Raw genomic sequence first — 9,398 nt, forward strand, 5'->3', positions numbered from 1 at the left:
AGTTCATCCAACATTTCATCAATAACGGGAATGGAAACTTGTTCTTATTATTATATTGTTTACGCCCTCAGTAATCTACGCATAGCCTAAACAATCCATCTTTTTTTCGAACTAATACAACTAGAGCGGCATATGGACTTCAACTTTTGGTGACTTAATTGCCACATTTTAAAAGATCCTAGACTAACCTCTCAATTTCGGTTTTTTTTATGATGTTGATATCAATACAATTTGAGGTTGATGGGATTTCATCCTGACTTGACTTTGATTGTATGCTCGATTTCTCTTTAAGGAGGCAACTTCATTGGAAGGTCTCGAAAAACCTTCTCTGCTTTTAAATAAGTTCTTGAACTTTAGGTGACTCTTCGTTAATCATATTTGAAGTTAGCATTTCTAATTGATGACACCGCACTAAATAAGTTGGTGCTCCCTTCCGAATCATTTCCATCATCTCGGATGATGATACAATTTGGTTCTCAGGTGGCTAGAGCCTAGAACCCATATAACTTGTATTTTTGCCCTTCCCACTTAAATTTTATAAATTGCTTTTGATGATTGGCAGAGTAAGTGCCTAGGGTTTGTAGCCATTGGATACCTAGGACCACATCAACTCCTAATGGTACAGTGTTGAATGGAGATTCTAGATTATAGTCTTGAATATGTAATTTGATTTTATGGCATTTCCCTACCTTTTCAATTTTCTTACCGTCAGCTGCCATAACCTTCATGTTGGGCATAGAAAACATGAAAATGTTGAGCCTTTTCGCCATAGTTGAGTCCAGAAAGTTGTGGGTGCTACTGATGTCGATTAGAACCATTACGTTGGTTTTTTATATGACTTTTTAACTTTAATGTCTGGGGTTGCTATATACCTGTCATGGCTGATAATGACACTTACGGAAATTATCGTTATTGGTCCTGGAGAAAATTGTGGAGAATCTTCGATCTCTTCTACGTTTGATTCTTCACTGTCTGAAATCACTAGTTGCTTTACACTTATACAGGTTCTTGGTTTCTTTTCCCTTAGCACATATATGTTTAGGGTCCCATTTTTCGCCACAACATTTGCACTTGCCTTCTTTCATTCTTTGCATTTCCAAGTTAGTTGTTCTCCTAAACAAATATGTGGTGGAACATATTTTGTATTATCCATTTTCACAGTTTGGGGAAATCTTCATCTCGAACATACTCTTTCAACTTTTGGCCACTGCATCTTTTCGTGCTTCTTTTCAGCAGCTTTGCCTTCTGTCTTGCTACTTCTACAGAAGTGATGTCATGAAGCTCAAGCTCGGCCTGGAGATGGGGTTTAAGTCCCATGATATATGACTGAACGAGACGAGTCTCTGATAATCCAAGTACTCGTGTAGCTAAAGTTTTCCATTCTCGAGTGTATTCGTCCACATCTCCTTTTTGCTGCAGTCTGGTGAGTGCTGATAAAAACTCTTCTTCCTTGACACCTTGGAACCTCTTAAAGAATGCATTTTTGAATTTCTTCCAACTGATAGCAAGTGTCGTCTTCTTCCACCACATATACCAATTATATGCTTCTCCTTCCATTTACATGGACGCATGCCTGATCTTTTCATCATCATTGTCAATATCGTAAATCTCAAAATATTCTTCTGCTTTATTGAACCACGCAACACTGCTCTTCTCATTACCGTCAAATTTGGTGAGCTCAAACTTTGCTCTTCGTTGATATGTAGCAACTGATGGAGTGAAGAAGGTGTATTGATTCGCGAGCTACATATTTGAGTATTGATTCCAGAACTGCATATTTTGAAAATTCGTGTTACTATTTTGTTGATGGGGGATGGATGATGCTTTTGGAGACTCAGGGTTCTCATGTGAGTCTGACAAGTTTGATGTATTCAGAGAATTGAGATGTTGAGTAGCTTCATTATTTTGGGGTATTTGATCAGGTGTAATCTTCAACTTGTCACAAATACAAGTCAACATCACCATTGCTTGATTATGATTTAGATCCACCTTATTTGAAAGGATTGCATGATCCCTTTTAAATTTGTTATGGTTTTGCTCAAGCTGACTCTCTAATATTTTGTTGTACCCTGGAGCTCCTCGATTTTGTCGCCATGTCGGTCACCTTAGTCTCAAGATCTATCAATCTTTAATTAAAATCGGCCATTGACATTAATGAAGCCATTGAGCAAGTATAAGATGGAGTATATTTATCCAGTGTAACCTTTTTCCTTGACTTAAATTATTATTATTATTATTATTATTACCTTTTTAAATAATATAATGTATATATATGTATATATATATAATACCACGTAGTAATTTTTTTTATTAAATAATATATATCTACATATAATTAATTTATATGACTTAAAATTATACAATATAGTTTATAACTATAAAGTTATAATTTATTTAAGTCTTCCCTACAAAACGAATTAAATCACACCAGCAGGCTCGATTTGAAACGGAAGGCAGCGGCTCGATTGGAAGCTCCATGACTAATAACCTTTCAATGTTGGTTTTTGACCTGCTCTTTGAATTGAAGGCGGTTGTGAATGGGAACTGTAGGAGTGGTGTCGGGTCGACAAGATACAATGGAATGGTCAGAAGAGACACGGGTTGGGGCACAGTGCGGGGTTCAGGGCAGATGATAGTAGATTAGCGGCCCGTGTAGGAGCAACATGCAGCGGACAAGGGAGATGGTGGTGTTTCCAGCGGAAAGAAAGATGGAAGATGAGAGAACAACGTGACAACAAAATGGTAAGGAGCAGTCGACGAGAGACAGTTTTATGGAACGATTTAGCACAATTTTAACGACGACAACCAGAGGATTGAACCCGCTTTGATACCAGATGGGGTAAAAAACTTTGATATTCTCTGAATATATATATATATATATTATATATATATAATGAATTGAGTGATGATTAAAATGAACTAGGGTTGTGGCTTAATATAGCCGAAGAGCCATTACATGAGGGGGCTTGATCTTTGATCATGCCCCTTAGTTTTAGATAAATTAAGTTGATTAAAGTTTACATAACACATTATATTTTTAATTATTTATAATTTTTTCTTTTAATGTTTGCTTAAAATAATTTACTGCAAATGTAGAGTTGGAGCACATTAGGGTTTACTTGTAGGATTTCACTGTAGAGGTAGACAGAACCAGACAAAGCAGAGGAAGCCCTAGCACCGACATATCTGAGAAGCACTGAGGAAGGTATTTATTTTTAAAAAAACTCTGTGTTCTAAAATTGTAGCTCCTAGGGAGATTTTGCCCTAGGGTTTCTTAAGTAACTAAGGTTTTCAATAAAAATCCTACTTGTAGTGTAAATAACACAAACATCTCATCCAATAAATGATATAAAACTTCAGTAAGTAATATTGTTTCCTAAATTCCCCGATGGGGGTGATCATATTGGGGGCCAATTGGCGGTGCATTGGATCGTGGAGCCAAAGGGGTCTCCACGCGCCACACAAACGCAATGAAAGGTGGTCAGAACTTGTACCCTGCTCCCAACGAGCAGTGTTTAATATCGCACAAGGACATGCAGGTGGGCATTCATAAGCGTTGGGTGATGAGGAGAGAGTGTCAGGAGAGAAAGAGGTGTGGTTTGTTTGCATCCTGGCTCAGGTTGTGGCTTGGGGCAGCAGAACAGGACGAGAATGTCAAATGCGGCTGGGAGGAGAATTGGCACCTGCATCAAGCATGGCCATGGGATCCGGGGGAAGAGTTCTCTGTTCGGCGTGAAGGATTATTTGGTTCTGAGACTAGAATGCGTGGGTTGGGAGCAGACACAAAGTTTTCCTTAGTCTGGCTCTATCTCTGGTTCGAGGAAGCTTCACTGGAGAGTCAATTTGCTAGGGAAAGCAACTTTAGGTGCCATCTCTGGGGTGATTTGTGTTCTGCAAGCCCCAGGACCTGTGGCGTGCCTTCCTACTTCTTAGCAGGTCATGGCTACGGTACTGGTGTTCGAGACTACGGGCTCTTCGACTTTAGTACAGCCAGTGGAGTTTTATTTCAGTATAGTCAATTCAGACTTTCGTGGTGTCTCTATATACTTCCCGTGGCGATGCGACCAGTGGTGGAGGTGTTGACTGTATGCCTCAAACGCGAGGGCGTGCCCACAGGAGGGGTGTCGGCCCACGTATGGATGAACGCCAATAGCATGGAGAGCCTAGCTCAAACTCTGAGTTGATTGAGAGTCGCCACTCCGATGCGAACATGGCCATGTCCCCAGGTCGTTCCCCAAGCCACGTAGAAGCTCTGGTCACCTTGGAGTCCATCGCGGCCCAACTAAATAACATACAGCTCAACATTGATACACTGAGGGAGCAGAGGTACGATGACAGGAATGAATTGGTTGCTTATATCAATGACCTCCAGCGTGTGCAAAATGAGACCCTGGACTCTGTGGAAGATCTCTCGCATCAACTCCAATGCACAAACAACCATCTCCACGCCCTAGAAACTCGGGTGGAACACATTGATTATCATATGCACGAACGTGTTGCTTTCTTTGCTACACCCCCTGCGTTTCCTCCCAACCCCCCTCCTTAATGAGTATTTCTGAGATGTGTATTTTTGCTCTTGTTGTGTCGGCAATAACCAAAGACACCGGTTGTCTTGGCTTCTCTTCAGGCTTCTTGCTGTTTAGAGCAAGGCTTGTGCTAGCTCTTAAGCCTGTGACACTGTACTTTGTTGCAATGGGGATGTATTTTGTTGACACTTATGCTATGATAATATAATGCATGTTTTTTGACCGACAAAAAAAAACATTGTTTCCTAAATAACACAATAACCATACAGTATATTGCTATCAGCCTGCAAATCGAATAAAACCAGTTAGTCCAAACTCCAGTAATATTGTTGCCCAAACAACCAGATCTAACTATAACATCAAACTGAATTGGGCCCTGTAACAGTTGTTTTATTCTATTTATCTAATAGAACCTGACCTACTTTATTTTCAAGCTTGTTGATCCCAACAGGGGGAATCACAGCAGATTCAGTTGTATGCTTAAGGTACCCGCAACTTTGGGTATCTAGCACACAGTTCCTCAGTAGTCTATGACTCCACTTGACGTTTCGATCTCCCACGAAATTCTTGTCCACACGGTAAAAGTGATCTTCTTAAGGTCTTGCTACCTCATAATAGACACCCCGAGACAATCTGCAGCTTGAGGGGGCATGCCTAAGTCAACTTGCAAAGAACCTATACTTCTGTGGATAGTCGGGTGTTCCGGTAATGGTTTGTAGCCCTAAAAAGGGTCGAATACTGGTTGATGGCGTCCAGAAAAGGAGCTCGATCCTGGTGACAGTTCCACTAAATGAACTCGCTGCTTACGAGCGCCAAAACTTCAGACTTTGACCCATGTATCAGTGCGTCCTCCCGATTTGTTATTCACTGTCCCAGAATTGTTGATTTCATCCACTACAATATTACACTCTCACTAGTCTGTCACAGATTGGCCTTGGTCTCTTGTCCACCACAGAAACTCGTCTCCTTAGCCTATGTACAAACTTCGAATAATTTCGGACTGCTTCTGGAGAATTTTTGCATTAGTTCTGACCTCATGGTCACCACAATCTGCCTCAGAAAATTCGACTGGTATACCTCAGTAAATTTTCGGTGGCCTCAAAAGTTCAGACTGCTAACTTCAGGAGAGTATCGACTGCCCAGAATTTCATCCTTTGCCTTGGAGAATTTTCGTCCTGCTACTCCGATAACCTTAGTTTGGTCTTTACTTCAGATTTACATCATAAACTTTGTTTTCCCAGATAGACATCTTTTGTGTTTTGCCAGAACAAAGTAGAAAAAGATAAAAAGAGAACTGACTAGGTAGGGTGGGATCACCTCCACCGAAACTAGTCCAAGGAGAAAATGGGGCCCTAAAACCCTCAGAGGCTCAGGCTCAAAGAAAACAGAGACAAATAATCCAATCCAGTGATGATCCAAATGAATCCAATTATCTTGTATTTATAGATTTCCTTGAGGGGATTTTTCTCCTAAATTAATTGAGTGTGGTTCACATCAAACCCAAACTTTAGGCTTTTTTTTCCCTAACTGCCCCAAACTTGCCCAAACATCGGGTATTTTGGGGTTTTCCCTTTATCAAGGACTGTGGCCTATGGGGATCGATAGGCTACTTTGTCCCTTGGGCAAATTAATCCTTTAGGAGCATTTCAAAAATTTTGAAAATTTCCAGTCCTGTTTGCACATCATTGTATGTTTTGACAGTGGAAAAATGTAATGCGACAAAAGCTTTTAAGAAGTGAAAATTCAAGCTGCAATTTCTTTTAATGAACATAAAGTTTTTGGGAATAGAACAATATTTTTGCATGAAACATGAGTAAAGATGAATCTATCTCCAGTTTTGTATTTAAAAATTCAAGGTGTTAATACCTCAAGAAGCAGAAGTTTGTGCAAACATAAAAGAAGGTGGAGCCAAAGTTGTCCTAAACAGCTTGCCCACCAAATATTATAATATCAGCTTTACAAGTTTACACTGGTAAAATTCTATCACGATCTTCAAAGCCGATGATTTCAATTTTTTTGGAGAAGGAAAATCGTGTGATGATGAAAGAGATGAAGAAATAGTTTTCTTTAGCAAAGGAAAAAGAAAATCTCAAAAAAGAGACTACAATATCAGCACAATAAATGGAAGAACATGTTATTACTGTTGGAAAACTAGGTCATAGTACTTGGAAAAGTAAGGTTTATGTTGAATTTTGTAGCTATGGTTGGTGTTAATAACATCTTCGTTTGTATTTGTAATTGTGAATTGTGAATTATATTTGTAAAAGAAAATTTATTTGAGGCATTTTCTTCATGCTTGCAAGAAAAAGGAAATTATTTATTTGTTTTTATATTTAAATAAAATTTATTATGTATGCTCTTCAAGAGTCGGAAAAAAGAAAATTCAAATTCTTGTAATTGCCACCACAAGTGACCAAGTCGACCTCCTAATGACAAGTTGGCTTGCCCATCAGACACACCCATTCGCTTGAGAAAAAGACTATAAAAACGCATATTCGCTCTCCTCCAAGGACACACTTTGATCATCAAGAATATCTCTAATTTTGTGCGAAGAAGACAAGGAGATCAAGGGCGCAGATCAAAAGGAAAGTAATTGCTCTCTCCAGCTACCAAAGAGGCCAAATCTTATACAATTTTTTGAGGTTTAGTGCGCAAATCTAAGGCATCATTTTTGTGGCATATCTCTGTGTTATAGTGCGCATTATGGAGATGAGATAGAGGCTTTGTTTCGGCCCTCTTGGAGTCCCTATTTTTGTGGCATAATGAGAGTTTGAGGCAGACTTGGAGGACATCTTCTTGACCTTGTTGCAAAACTTTTTTATCAAATTTGTGGAGGGTTGACTTGGTCCCTGGCGGTTGGTCATCTTGCTGGTTAGTTGACTTTGATGTATCTCTTCTTGCATTGATTCTCTAAGGAAAAGGTTGCCTGGGTTTTTTCCCATTGTGGGTTTTCTGAGGGTAAATACTAAAAATCTTCTTGTCTCCTTATGCATTGTGATCTCTATTGCTCTATTGTTTATGGTTGAATTTCTGAATGTGTAATTACCTAATGATATATTGAAAGAGTTAAATAATCACCTAGATCATTTGAAGTAATTATTAAGTTTCAAAAATAAGTACTTGCATCTATTGTACTGGAAAAATCAACAATTTAAACCAAGGTTGCGAGGAAGCGCCTCCCCCCTTCAAATTGCTCCTAAAGCACATTCCAAATTAGGAGTGACCTAGGAACCCGTTCCCAAAATTCGTTCCCTCTCCCGAAATTTGCTCCTGTCACTCTCCTGCAAAAAAAATCGCTCCCTGGTTTTTTCACAAAGATGTTCCAAACGTAAAAAAAAACCAAAGAAACCAGATTTTTTTAGTAGGGAAGCCTAATATTCAAGCTTATGGCCCTAGTATTGAAATGCAATTCATGGTAATGTTAAATTCTTAAAGTAAAAGTGACATTCTCCTTTATCTTTCATTTTCATCCTTTTACTTAAATTATTAGCATTACTGTGAAATGACTCGAGATGTTTAAGAGTGGTTCCAACCTCATTGGATTTCATGTGGAAAAGGTAGAATTTTAGATCTCACTCAAAATCCAACAAACTTATCAGTTTTTCAAGATTTCAAGATGGGGGGGATTGCAATGTTTCCATTGGATTTTGTCAAGTACTAGGGTATGGGACTCGTATTTAATCAAGAGCGCCAAGCCCTCTATGTACCTTCATTTAGTGACATTAGTTGTCGAACTCCTCTATCATGACCCTACTAAAAATGTACCCATCACTCAAACAAAATCTTGACTTGACATGCTACATTTTTTCTATCTTATGTTAATTACTTAGAGGGTGATATTAATGACAAAGATCCCAAGATAGGCAATGATTTTGATGATATGTAGCTATTTGTTGTAGCATTTATTTTTTGGATGCTAGAGGCCATCTACAGCCTATTTGTTGATGTATTTTTAGTTCAGAGATGGATTACACTCAATGCCATTTTGTTTATGTGCACCCTTACATGCTATATAAATGAGAACTTGTAACTTGTGGACGTGGTTGATGAAGATTATAACATCTAGATGATTGATGTTATATGGTATAATCCATGTTTTTATGCTTTTTATATCTAATTCATCATTCTACATGCTTTTGTTGACACATATGCATCAAAGTATAACTACACTAGGAGATGTGAATAACAATAAATAAAATGCAAGACTATGTTAACTGCTCAGAGAGCTTATTCTTGCCCTAAAACTAACAAGCACTAAGTGTCATCAGGAAAGTATATTTTGAGGGTCTGACCATTCACAGGTAAAGGAAATTTCTCCCCATCCGAATGGCTAAGGTAGAAAGAATTAGTCCAGTTGTGCCTTCTATTATAAATGGTCCCCTCCAAAAAGAATCTAACTTGACTACACTAGGAGATGTGAATAACAACAAATAAAATGCAAAGACTATGTTAACTGCTCAAAGAGCTTATTCTTGCCCTAAAACTAACAAGCACTAAGTGTCATCGGGAAAGTATATTTTGAGGGTCTGACCATTCACGGGTAAAGGAAATTTCTCCCCATCCAAATGGCTAAGGTAGAAAGAATTAGTCCCAATTGTGCCTTCTATTATAAATGATCCCCTCCAAAAAGAATCTAACTTGCCATCACGGGTAAAGGAAATTTCTCCCCATCCAAATGGCTAAGGTAGAAAGAATTAGTCCCAGTTGTGCCTTCTATTATAAATGGTCCCCTCCAAAAAGAATCTAACTTGTCATGCCCTTGGCAACTATTGAAAAAACCATGCTAAAAGGAAATAACAAGAAGTAAATGCATGAAAGTAAAGATAACTACACTAGGAGATGTGAATAACATTAAATAAAATGCAAGACTAT

This window comes from Pinus tabuliformis, chromosome 9 (genome assembly GCF_031772625.1).
Source record: "Pinus tabuliformis cultivar Carrire ecotype Pingquan chromosome 9, CPIR1, whole genome shotgun sequence".
NCBI lineage: Eukaryota > Viridiplantae > Streptophyta > Pinopsida > Pinales > Pinaceae > Pinus > Pinus tabuliformis.